Source organism: Meles meles, chromosome 8, assembly GCF_922984935.1.
Source record: "Meles meles chromosome 8, mMelMel3.1 paternal haplotype, whole genome shotgun sequence".
NCBI classification, from domain to species: Eukaryota; Metazoa; Chordata; class Mammalia; order Carnivora; family Mustelidae; genus Meles; species Meles meles.
In genome coordinates, this window is record NC_060073.1 from 98,810,107 (window position 1) to 98,823,322 (window position 13,216).

General features: G+C 50.0%; 1 protein-coding gene across 6 annotated transcripts in view; it reads right to left on the reverse strand.

The window, feature by feature from the left end:
* PKNOX2 (PBX/knotted 1 homeobox 2) overlaps positions 1-13,216 on the reverse strand; it is a 307,718-nt gene that overhangs the window by 99,899 nt on the left and 194,603 nt on the right. Inside the window, exon 1 of one of the 6 annotated variants that reach the window (XM_046016858.1) lies at positions 8,017-8,035. The exons of the other annotated variants lie outside the window; for them this stretch is intronic. The gene's annotated coding sequence lies outside the window, so the exon portion shown is untranslated. Of the gene's footprint in view, positions 1-8,016; positions 8,036-13,216 lie in introns of those variants that run through there. 6 annotated transcript variants of the gene reach the window in all.

Consider the following 13,216-nt stretch of genomic DNA (forward strand, 5'->3'; position numbering starts at 1 on the left):
CTCAAAGAAGTCTCAAGTCTTGTCTTTCTCTGACCTTCTGCACCTGAATGAGGTCAAGCTCTTGCACCCCATCCTGTGACTGGCCCTCAGGCTTACTCTATTTTGTGATCTTCTGCTTTCTGTGTTAATCTGCATCTCCTCAATGGCATCATACATCTTTGAGGACAAGATCTGTGCCTTCCATTTCTAGAAGGCCACCCATACCCAGGTTAGTACTGTGTCCTTGTAGATCATGGAAAGTATCATTCCGGTCACATGAGGAGGGACCACTACTGGAAAATACTAATTCAGATGAATGCTTAATCAGTTCAGTTGAAAGTTTGCTATTTAGTTATCATTACTTATTGCCAAAGGCATTCTAATTCTCTGTATTTCAATGTGTCTCTGAATGAAGAGCTTTTGACTGAACTATGATTATTTCAGAGGACTCCTACACCAATATTAATAAATGAATGGGGAGGGATAGTCCAGCAGAATGGAAAAAGTTTTGAAGTCAGACAAACTTGGATTCAAATCCTAGAGCTCACTCTTCCTAGCTGTGCGACATCCATAAATCTTGGTTTTCCTATTTCTGTAAAATGCAAACAATAACAGCTAGTTCACAAATCGCTTATTTAGGATTTTATGGTATTATATCACCCATGTGATGTGCTTAGCAGATAGTCAAGTACTCAGCCCTGACCTAGACCAGCTTTTCAAAAATGGTGACTATCGTCATTAATGACAATGATGGTAATGACAGTTTGCTCAGATCTTGTTTGGCCAAATGTTACTCATCCGTCACGATTCAGCTCTGTAACATTTTCTCTCTATGCACCCTTTTGCACGCAAGGTAAATCATTCCCTTCTTTCTGCTCCCCTAATAGCTGGGAGCATATGTCTTAGACAATAAAGTCCGAGGTTCTCAGCCATGAACTCCAGGTTATATCTCACTAAATGATCGCTATGTGTTCCAATAGGTGTTCCTCCCATTAAACTTCGAGCTCCCTGAGTAAGGTGCTCCTCACATTTGTGCTTCCAGCTCTGGCCCGCCATCAGGCTCAATGTATATTTATTAAATGAGGTAACAAATGGATGAACAGAAATGCCAAAGGCAGTCAAGAGACAGAGCAGAATCTGACCAGACACAGATTAGAGCCCGGTGATTGGGACTCCATCATGGAGAGCAAAAGTCCCTTTCAATGCAGTTAAGACCAGCCCTGACTTTAGAGAAGTTACTTAACTTTTCCAGCAGGGTTCCCTTTCTTGGAGAAAACTTCGGACCCACTGGAAGCACTCTGAAAATCTCTGCAAAGCCCTGCATGTCTCCATCCTCCCTTTCTGCTCGGCTGGACTCAGCCCCTTCTCTGACAACTCCCCTGCCATTCCTTTCCCCAGGGTTCTGACCCTCCAGCCAGTGAGCCCTTGCTCCCTTGTCCAGCAAGCCTGTTGAATGACCCTCGTCCTGAGACAGCCTTCTCAGCCCCAGAAGCTCTCTCCAGAAGTAGAAAGTAAGTGTACCTTGGCACAAGCTAACCATTTATTTTTGCCCCGACCTGAAGTGGACCACATTTTCCTCCTCTCTAGTTACTCCGCCACACCTTAGCTGAGCAATAGCCTCCTACTGGATTTCTCTCTGTGGCCCAGTCTATCCTCTGCATGGCCGCTGCAAGGATGGTTCTAGAAGATTAGAACCTTCTCTGTGCTATTCTTTCAGCACTTATCCCACCAGGTTGTGGTCGTCTGTTTGCCACTCCGTCTACCCCACTAGATTATATCATCCTAAACTGTGTCTCAAGCCTGTATATCTCTCCAGAGCCCAGTATGTATTTTGGACATATTGGGTGCTCAATAAATATTTGTTGAATGAAGGAATTAATAAATGTCTATATTCAGCGAGGATATGTACACACAACATGCAAATATTCTTTACAAAGAGCTATGGTATCCAGTTTGTTATTTAATTCTTGCAATGGCCCTATAAAGTAGGTATTACGAGCCCTGTTTTTAAAAGGGGGAACTGAGCTTAGAAAAGTGACTTTGTGACTTGCCCAAAGTCACAAAGCTGGGTAAAGAGTGCAGTGAAAGAGCAGAGCCCAGGGAGTTTCACGGTGACCCCCTCTGCTACACCTGCTTGCCTGCCACGGTCCACCCAGCCAGGGAAAGGGTGCAAAGAGGCTGAGCTGCTTCAGGTCTGCCTCACTCGGGAAATAAACAAGAAGGATTCTTCTTCTCATCATCTGGTGAGTCGCTGACATTTTGTTTGACAAAGAATCTAGGAAAAGCCTCTCCTGGGACTAGTTTTGGGACTAGGCTGTGATAATATTGCTTTATTGAAAAAGGATGCTAGGAACTGAGCTCCGGATGGCCTTTTACGTGGAGTAATTTATGCAGGAAATGAGAAATAATTTTTTTAAAGAAACACACATTGAACTGTACATGGTCACAAAGGGTGACAACACACACACACACACACACACTCTCTCTCTCTCTCTCTCTCTCTCTCTCCCAGAAACATGGTCACAGACCCACAAAGGTACAAATTCTAGGTCCCAGTCATGATCACAGCCACACACCCCATAAGAAGTCAAGACTCCCAGTCACACCAGCACAGAGCCCTTGTAAATGGATACACCCACTGGCAACAGTTCGATGGCTCTGGCTTTCCCTTTCAGGCCTTCCAGGGGAAATTGCGATTTTCCCGCACACATGTAAATTTCAGTCATTAAGGAACGTACAGGAAGCATGACATTGAAAAAATTAATCTCTCTGTGCCCCCCTTGCCCTCGGGGCCCTGTTCCCTCCTGCAGCGATCACCCTGCTTGTGGAGAGATGCTGCCAACCTGACGACCTAGCACCCAAGGCACAAGTTCCCACTCCCACAGATTTACACCTTGGGCTTCAGAGAGGTTTCAGTCATAACCTGCTCCTGGAGGACAGCGAAGGATGATAACAGGGTGAGAAATGAAATGTCTGTAAAATTCTCATTCAGATGCCACTCAGAAATGAATGTCGGAAATGGAAGGGATGGGAAAAGGATTTTATTTAAAATGCTTCCCTCCCGAGGCTGGTGGTGAAGGGTTGGGATTCACAAGGATATCTGAAAGTCAGGAATGCTCTTCCATTCATGGTGATTTTTGACCTGGGTTCAGAGCAGAGCCCCGGATTCCTGTTCTGGTGGAATTAACAACTGAGATACTCAGAGAGGCCAGAAACTGCACCTGGAACCAGGACACCTGACGTCTAGCCATGACTCTCCTGTATTATTAGCTCTGGATGTGACCCTGGGCACACCACTGCTTGGGCCTCAGTTTCTCTACCCATAAAGTGAGAAGGTTAGGACCAGATGGTTGCTTTTGCCAGGATCTCATCAGAAGGCCTCCTGCTCTGTCTTGGCCAAGTGTTAGTGAGATGTCCTAGACTTCCGTACCTGCACGGTGATTTATACATCCCAAACCATATCCAGCCACATCCGTCAGCTTTTTGCTTGAGCATCACAGTAACTTTGGGACGTTGGTAGTGCTGAAATCAATACACCCATTTTACAGATAGAATAATTAAAACTAAGACTTAAAGCGTCTTGGCCAAGGCTGCAAAAAGAATCAGTACTGATTCAACTTACACGGAATTCAAATCTCTTGAATATCACTCCCTATTTAAAGGGAAAAAAATGTATAACATACCTTGAAAATCCTGGCATTTGCTCTGGAAAATATTTTTTTTTCTATTGCCTATCTTGGACTTGTTAAATAACAACTGTGATTTTAAGGCTCTTGCTGCCTTTTTGCATGGCTTAGGATGGACGCCCAGGGCAGACGTTCTTTCATTTAGGAAAAAGATGTAACCATCCTTTGGCTACTAAAGGAGGGCCTAATCTGGGAGGGGAAAGATCAGAGGAAAGGGAACTCATTTGTTATTTGCTCATTCAACAAATGTTTATTGAGTGCCTGCTATGTGCTAGGAACTGTTTACAATTGTTAAAAAAAAAAAAAAAGATGAAAATCTCAGCATTCACAGAGCTTACATCCTGGTTGTGGGAGGGTGGAGATGGAATGGTGGGCAGATGACAGCAAGATGCATAAATAAGGGGCACCTGGGTGGCTCAGTGGGTTAAGCCTTTGCTGTCAGTTCAGGTCAGGATCTCAGGGTTCTGGGATCGAGTCCCGAATTGGGCTCTCTGCTCGGCAGGGAGCCTGCTTCCTCCTCTCTCTCTCTCTGCCTGCCTCTCTGCCTACTTGTGATCTCTCTCTGTCAAATTAAAAAAAAAAATCTAAAAAAAAGATACATAAATAAAATATACAGTATCAGATAATAAGGGCAAAGCAGAAAAGGTAAATGGAAGGGATTAGAATTTAAAATATTTTTTTTATTGATTTTTTATTGATTTTATTTTTTATTTGTCAGAGAGAGAGAGAGGGACAGACACAGGCAGACAGAGTGGCAGGCAGAGTCAGAGGGAGAAGCAGGCTCCCCGCTGAGCAAGGAGCCCGATGTGGGACTCCATCCCAGGACGCTGGGATCATGACCTGAGCCGAAGGCAGCTGCTTAACCAACTGAGCCACCCAGGCGTCCCGGAAGGGATGAGAAGTTAAAGTTCAGAATTTAAAGTTCCCCACTAACTTCCTAGGGAAACGAACAAGCCAGGGCCTTAGAGATAGAGAAGTGTGAAACTCAGCAGAAGAGAGTAGAAAGAAGGTTCCAGCAAGGGGTTGGCCGGCCAGGCTGTGCGGGAGAAAATGGACAGTGAGATTCCTTCTCTGCAGATGGGAGAGGGATCTGAAGTTGCCTCATCTGTGAAGCTTAACTTCGTCCTGCTCTGGGCCATGGCCCCCGCTGGCCTCTCCTCCTGGTGGAGACCAGGGCTAGGTGAGTGAGGCCAAAGGGTTGTCAAAAGGCTCAGTAGTGGAGGTGAAACCTGGATCAGTGGGAAGTGCGGGGCCTCACCATATTGTAATATGAGGCAGAAGGAAGACTCCGTAAAACCGATCCTGTCGTCATTTAAAAGTCTGGTAGTTTTTTCACCATGTATTTTTGTCATTGATCTTGACAAAAATTTTTTTCTTTAATTAAAATAGTATTTCTTCTGATGACTGAGTTTTGGGGGCCTGTGGGGAATCCCGGAAGGCCTGGCTCCTGCACACGAGACAGCTCCGTGCTGGGAAGAGAGAGAAGGGGCCACGCCCGTGAAGAGGGAAGTGGGCAGGGAGAGCAAAGGAGCCTCACGAGCAAGACAGACAGGAGGGGGAGCAGGGCTTATTCCCGGAACAGAACCTTGAAGCAAGACATGACCAGGAGAATCCAAACACCCTTGCTTTCTTGGGTCCTCGGGGAGGCTGGATTTCCCACACTGTGGGAGGGAATCTCAAGCTGTTCTACCAGGATATTCATGGGAAAGTAAGCCTTGCGGTCTGGAGGGCTTGGGGGGCACATGGCTGATGGCAGACGGCCAACCGCTCCCCCTCCCAGCCCACAGCCAAGGGTCCATTGTGATAATTACACTGTGAAGGCACCAGAGTCTGTGGGGGGTTCTGGGAGCAAAGCTGCCGTTTGCCAGCATCAGCAGTCCTGCCCTGGTCTGGGGCGGGAGGGGAAGGTGGTCACTATTTGTTTTCACTCCAAGGGAAAGGATAGGGTGGCACCTTGTCGCTCTGTCTGCTCATCAGAGTGTGACACGCCCTGGGGGGCGGGGTAGAGAATGGGAGAGAAATATAAAACAAAAGGGAAGGGCACCTGGATGGCTCAGTGGGTTAAGCCTCTGCCTTTGGCACAGATCATGGTCTCTGGGTCCTGGGATCGAGTCCCACATCGGACTCTCTGCTCAGTGGGGAGCCTGCTTCCCCCTCTCTCTCCCTGCCAGCCTCCTTGCCTACTTGTGATCTCTCTCCTCTCTGCCAAATAAATAAATAAAATCTTTTAAAAAAACAAAACAAAAGGAAAGACTCTGTATGAGAAGGCCAGTGTTCTCCAGGGCACCCCAGCCCTCTGGCTCACAGATCTGCCTCCAAGGGAGGTGTCTGGACCGAGAGCCAGTTTGCTTTCCCCACTCTTGCTCCTTGCTTTCTTCCAGTGCCCTCCAAACCCTAACAGACAAAACCCTAGGACCTTAGATGATCTAGTCCTATGCTCAAAAATCTTACTGTTAAAAAAAAAATAGGTCAGGTAGTTGAGACCTTTCATGACATGGCCCCGACCTCATTTTCCTGGCTTATCTTATCTCTCCCATCTCTCCTTCAAGTCAGGGGACAGCAAACTATACCCACACCAAATCCTGAGACAGCCTCTTTTTGCCAATAAAGTTTTATTGGAACACAGCCACACCCATTCATTTGCTATTATCGATGGCGGCTTTCCTCTACAGCGGGAGAGTTGAGTCGTCTCAGCACAACACCTGGAATATTTACAGGCTGAAACGTTCCATGAAAAGTTCGCCGACCTGGTCTCGGTTCTAGGAAACCTGTGCTCATCCTCTTCCTTGCAGACTCCTCCGGGCCCTTGCTGGTTCTACTGCCCAAGCCTCGGGTGCTCCTTTTCACTGCTCTAGTAGCTGAAATGGGGCTCATTCTTCAAGGTCTCAGCTTCTATATTATCTACTCTGTGATGTCTCCTGAATTCCTATAAATACTGTTCCCCCCCTCCCGTACAGCCCCAGCATATCACTAGGATGACCACACATAATTTATCACCCAAACTGGCACAATTTTGAGAACGAAGGGGATCATGATGAATAATTACACAGAAATTACAGCCTTCAACTGAGACCGTCCCAAGCAAATGGGGTCATAGGGCGGCCCTACACTTAATGCTTAGTTCATTCTGCCTTCTATGGGTCAGCTGTTGACATATTTAGCTCCCACAAAAGGCACAATGCTCAATGGCAAAGGCAGTGTGTGTGTGTGTGTGTGTGTGTGTGTGTGTGTGTGTGTGTGTGTGTGTGTGTGTATGGTGCTGTGGGAGGTTTTGTTGACCCTGAGAGCATTCATATAGATAAGTTATAATCAATTAATATTGTTGAAATGAAAAAAGGAAGAGCTCTGGTCCTAAAGGAAAAAAAAGCAGCTTCTCTAAGAGCAGCAAGCTGGAACGACCAAGGACAGAGGAACCATTAGCCAAATGGAGAGCCACTTGTAGCCAGCGGAGGGTGTCCACCTGCTTGTGTCTTTGTGCATGCATGCCCAGCATGAGACCATGCCAGGGCGGCTACTCCCGGGTACTCCCACCTGCAGCCCCTGCAGCCCCCTACCTTCCTCTTCCCAGCTCTGCTGATCCAGAGCTTAAGGTGCTTTCCCTCCAGCTCTCTCTCAGGATGGCTGGGGGTCCCCCTAACATCAGAATGCTGGGCTTGCAGTGGTCAGAATAAAAGGGAGGGGCATCACTTCAAGAATGATAGTTTATTTCTGCAGGTTCTGAACTGAGGCTGAATCCTGGGTGTTCAGAATTGAGAGATACATCTCCCTTCATAAAGCACCAGCACATTCTATAGACGGCAACTCACCAGAGTGGGAAACAGCAAGAAACTAAGATGACCCATTTAAAGGTATTGATACTCTCCATCTGTTCTCTACTAAACAGCCAGGGAGATCTTTTTGAAGTGCAAATGCATTCTATCCCCTCCCCCTCTTCTCCCTGGTTTCAAACACAGTACTAGCTTCCCATTCCTCCTGAGATCAAGGCCAAAATCCTTACTTGGGGGCGCCTGGGTGGCTCAGTGGGTTAAAGCCCCTGCCTTTGGCTCAGGTCATGATCTCCGGGTCCTGGGATAGAGTCTCGCATAGGGCTCTCTGCTCAGTGGGGAGCCTGCTTCCTCCTCTCTCTCTGCCTGCCTCTCTGCCTACGTGTGATCTCTCTCTGTCAAATAAATAAATAAAATCTTTAAAAAAAAAATCCTTACCTTGGCCTAGAAATTCAGGTGTGGTTTGGCCCTGCCCAGCTCATCTGCTTCCTCTAGCTTGCTCTTTGCCTTCCAGCCACCCAGGACTTTGGTCCCTCAAATACAACGTGCTTCTTCTGACCACAGGACCTTTGCATAAGCCAACCTACCTTTCGGAAAGATGCTCTTTTCTTGTCCGCTTTCAACTAGTGACAGTCTGCTTCACTTTCACATCTCAGCTCAAGTCACTTCCGCAGGGGAGATACACTGAACTCTTGTGCCAGATGAGGATCCTCTGTATGTTGCATTTCTTTCTTTTTTTTTTTTTTCTTAAAGATTTTATTTATTTATTTGACTGAGAGAGACACAGTGAGAGAGGGAACACAAGCAGGGGGAGTGGGAGAGGGAGAAGCAGGCTTCCCACTGAGCAGGGAGCCTAATGCAGGGCTTGATCCCAGGACCCTAAGATCATGACCTCTGTATGTTACAATTCTTCATTCAGTTTGAGTACTTAATTCATTTATGATTCTTAGAGTAATGCCTAGGCTATGAGGCACTAGGCTATAAGCTCCATGTGGGCCGAGACCCCTGATTGTTTGGCACACCTTGAGTCCCTAGCACCTAGTAGCTCTCCAAAATTTTAACGGAGTGATCATTCGCACCAACCTGAGTCAAAGATCAGGAAGGTGACCTCGGACCATTTCTCAGTGTAGTAAACTAAAGTGACTGGAAGTAAGAGCTAGGGATTAAATTCTCCTCATCCTCCACTTTCAGCTCTTTCTCCTCCTTATCCTAACAAAGCTGTCTCTAGGGACCTATTGCACAGAAGGCCACATAATGGAGTGTACACAGGCTGAAGCCCCCGCTGTGAGCTCACAGGACAAGACAGGCAACAGATGCGGACAGACTCATAGAGAGCTGATCAATAACCAATAAAGAAGCCTGGGCCAGGGCCAACCAGATGGGAATGATGAATTCGCAGTAGGTCTTATTTCCTCCATGCTCCTTCCCACACCATCTTAGGCTCAAAGGGAACCCAGAGGGGCCTTCTCTCTTCTGTGAATCCCTCCCTACCCCCACTTCGCTCCCTCCGCCCCTGCCTCTCTCCCTTCGTCCTTCCCCCACCAACTTCCCTCGCTCTTGTATAGTATCCTCGATGCATGTGGACATCTTGACCCCACGACAATGCAATCTTCTTGAGGTTAGGGACTGTGCCTTAAGTGACTTTGGACACCCCTGGCTCCTGGTGCCAGGTGCGGCACATGGTGATTATCTGTGGACCGTTCAGACCTGCAGTGGTGAGTGCCTGGGGTAGAGAGCCAGGGAACAGCTTTAAGGCCTGGGTGTGGGGTAGTGCCGGGGAAGGCTGTGGGGGCACCGAGGTCCCAGGTTTGCAGAAAGGGTCAGCTGGTGGGCCAGACAAATGCTGAGGCCTTCAAAGCCCGGCCCGACCTGGAGCGAGAAGCTGTCCCCCTCCATGGGCCGGTTCACCTCAAGTGTAGATCTTGCCTTCCCAGAGCTGGAGGATGACACGTTCGCTCAGCCTGCACTTCCGGGCGGGTGGTCTCACAGACAGCCAAGCTCTTGTACCCTGGGGTGGGGCTAAGCGGAGATGCCCCACCCGGCCAGGGAGAAAACAAAGCAGCTGCCTCCACGCTGGTACTGGCACCAGGCCGGCTCCCTGTGAAGTGAGGCCTCTGGGCTGGGCTGATCCATAATAGAAAATGCAAGTGGCCCAAGGTAGCGACTCCAAGCCCCTGGGCCCCTGGGCCCCAGGCGGGACCAGGCAGTAGCCTACGGGTTGGGAGCACAGGGATTAATAACGCATCAATTTTAATGCAGGGAGAGGTTTTTTCCCTGCTTCACAAACAGCAAAGTGAATGTTTGAGCATCCCGGCAGGGGGTTAATGAGGACTCTGATTAGTTATTCGGATTTCTCCACACTGCCTCCATACATCCTACTAGGGAGGCGAGAGAGGAGGAGGTGGGGACGGGGAGGGCTGCGGAGGAGGGACCTCCAGCCTCTGAGCTCCGTTGGCCTCAGGAAAACTCCTGGCACACCCGTCCTTCCTGTCCAGGCTCCACACGCTGCGGTCGAACAGAGCTAGACAGAGCTTGGTGGGGACCTGGTTCAGCCCCTTGACCAGAGGGAAGACCAGAGGGGCAACGATCCCCCAGCCACACCTAGGATGAGTGAGAGCCCTTCCCTGCCCAGGCCAGAGCCCAGCCCAGATGGGCTTTCCCACTACACCAACGTTCTCTTACCCGGCTCAGTCTTCCAAGCCTGAAGTGAATGTTCTTCTCCCCTAGGGGAGGCTGCTCATCGGGGATAATCCCAGAGTTTGAGGGCCTCAGCCAGGGCTGTCTGCTGGGCTGGGGGCCACGGGGAATCCTTATCAGAACATCTCTGCCCCTAGCCCAGGCTGGTTCCAGCTCGGAGGGAAGGTGCAGTTCCCTGGGGTGGCCCCTGAGAAGGGGGAGCCTCTCAGCACTGCCTCCTCTGGTCCCAGCCGCCTGCCCAGCTCCTGGCATCCAGTGTAGCTCTGAGGGAAGCCCAATGCAAAGCCACCAGCTCCCTCGGGCCAGGCCTCCTGCAACAACCCCTTTCCCCTCCCTGCCGACTCCAAGTCGGTGATGGATCCTGCCCATTTGGCCCCCAACATGCAGGGTGCAAAAAAGGGGCAGAAGCCTGCAGAGACACAGCATGATCTCAGGAAGAGAAATCGCCAGGCCATCTGGACACAGGCTCTGTGCCTTTCCCGCTATTATAACGCAGATGGACTTGTGAGCAAGGGCTCCCCACTTCCCACCCCACCCCCAGGTCCCAGTCCAAATGCTGCAGCCCCAGACCCAGAGCAGGATCCAAACCCAGATCCATAAGTCACGTCACAGTGGGGCATCCATCCCTTAGTCTTTCGGAGATCATCTTAAGTGATCACTTAAGTGCCCAAAATGCCTCTCTCTGGAGGCCCCTCTCATCAACCCCAAATTCTCAAACTGCACATTAAGGCCCCTTCCTCTCTCCCAGCACAGGTCTGTGTATTCTCCCTAAGGTCGGGGCCCCTCATCCTGGTGCCCACAGGGCTCCGCCCCCTCAAGGAAGTTCTCAAACAATGCTGCCGTCCTTGGCCTCCGTGAGCTCTTCTGGTTCATCGGAGAAGAAGGGCTGGTGTTTAACGCAGGTTCTTGTGCCCCAGCCGTTGTGCCCAGTGTGTGGCACACGCGCGATCTCACTGACCCTCACTGACCCTCACTGACCCCGTGGAGTAGGTGCTCATACACCTGCGTCTTTGCCCAGCACAGTCGAACGGAACTTTCTGCGATGCTGGAAACATCCTCCGTCTGCGCTTTCCAATATCATAGATACCATGTAGCTATTAAGCACTTGAATTGTGGCTGCTGTGACTGAGTAACTGAATATTTATAATTTCATTTCATTTTAATTTAAACAGACACATGTGGCTGGTGGCCACCGACTTAGCACAGCCTTGCAGGGGTCAAGCGGCGCGGTCAATATCACCCAGCTGGTAGGGGCCAGGCTTCGCCCCAGGTGTGTCTGCCTCCAAGGCTCCTGTGCTTCTCCACGGTGCTGTCTCTGAGGCCTTATTATCAAGGGCATTAGGAAACTCAGGCCAGACAAGGCAAAGAAATGGTCTGGAATCAGCAGGTCTAGGATGCGTTCGAGCACTAGGTCTGTGAGGGTGTCAGGGACACCCGGAGGGAGACAAAGATGAGTATGACCAGTCTCTACCCTCAAGGGGCTACTAATTCAGTCAAGAGACAAACAAATTCTGCCCGGGACAGGGGATTTTAGGTGCAGATCTGATGGAAGTAGGGTGTTGCCCAGACATCTCACGGCACTCCAGCCCCCAAAGTCAACCCCGCCCGGCTATCAACTCCATTATCTCCATTCTGCCCGCTTGCCACGTTTGGTTCTCGCATGTTCCTCCTTTTGGATGAACGGCATCCTCCCTGGGGCAGGCACTCAACAAGGAAACCCCGAGGCACCCTCAACTTTTCTTTTTCCCTTCCTCCCTGCTTCTCTCACTTTGTACTTTCCAAGACATGTTGAGATTTCTTCCTAAATGTGCTTTAAATGCCCTCTCGTTCCCATCCCCTGTGTCTATGCTCCCCTGTTGCCCCTCAGTCCGCAGCTTCTTCCTGTCGCCTCACCACGGGCCCCCGATGCACCGCTGGATAGGAGCTCAGGACGATTTCTCGCGCCTCTAGCCTTTTGCATCTGCTCTTCTCTCTTTCTGGAATGCCATTTCTTGCATCATCTCCTTGGACAACTACACGGAACTAAAGATTCAGGACTCTCTCTGCCTAGAAGCTAATTCTGAGCCTCCTTACCTCTCTGGCACGCTACTTCCCACCTCCGCACTCCAGTGACTCAGCCCGCCTCTTTAAGGCCACCGGCCATCACGGTTCGGTTCGGAAGCACTGGCCTACCCCCTGGTGTCCTCTCCTGTCAGAGACGGAGGCTTTTGTCACTTTTGTGCCCAGAGGGCCTGCAGTGTATGGCACGGTGTAGAAGGGAGGGAAAGGGTACAGGTGTGTTTGTTTACACACGTTGTTATCTGAGACCCAGTGCGCTTTCTGCTCCAGCCTTCCCTGCCTCCCATGCACAGGGCCTCTCAGCCCGAGGAGGCTAGTGGGGAACTTCCCTGAGACATTCGTGATTTGCCCCTCAGCCTGCCATCCTGGGGCAGGACGGAGTCCTCTCCACAGCCCCTGGCACTCAGGGCGAACGCCGGCAGCTCCGAGAAGTCTCAAAAACGGTTTGCTTTAACAGCAATCAAAATGGGCTTGGGTCTGCCCCCTCCAAATGGCCTTATCAACATCTCTCCCTCTGCCCCTGGCCTTCTGCCCAGTTCCCTCCCCAAGGCACGTCAGTAACCACAGCTTCAGGCTGCCCAGAGGAACCTCTGTTCCCTCCGAGAGAACTTAGCACACGGTGCACCTGTCCGGGGCCAGAGTCACTGCACCGACATGGCTCCTTGCTGCGCACTGTGCACCACCCCTTACTTACAGAGCAGTTCCCGCCCCATTTTTCTCATTTATTTGATCCTCATGACTCCCCTTTGCGAGGAGGGATGTTAGACACTGTCTCCATTTCAGGGATGAAGAAACAGAGGCTTGGAGGAATTAAGAGACTCGTCTGGATCCTAGATGGCAAGTCAGATTTTTTGATTCTGAGTTCAGTGTTCAGTCTATGGGAAGGATGATTTATATCTGAAAAAATGGATTACAGAGGGGAAATACGCTCGGAAGAAAAAGCTGATGGGCTTATTTGAGGATGCATGGTGCTCGGTGTCTTGATGGGACCCTGGGGCAGAGCGGAAAGCTGAGAATGAGCACCTGGGGCTG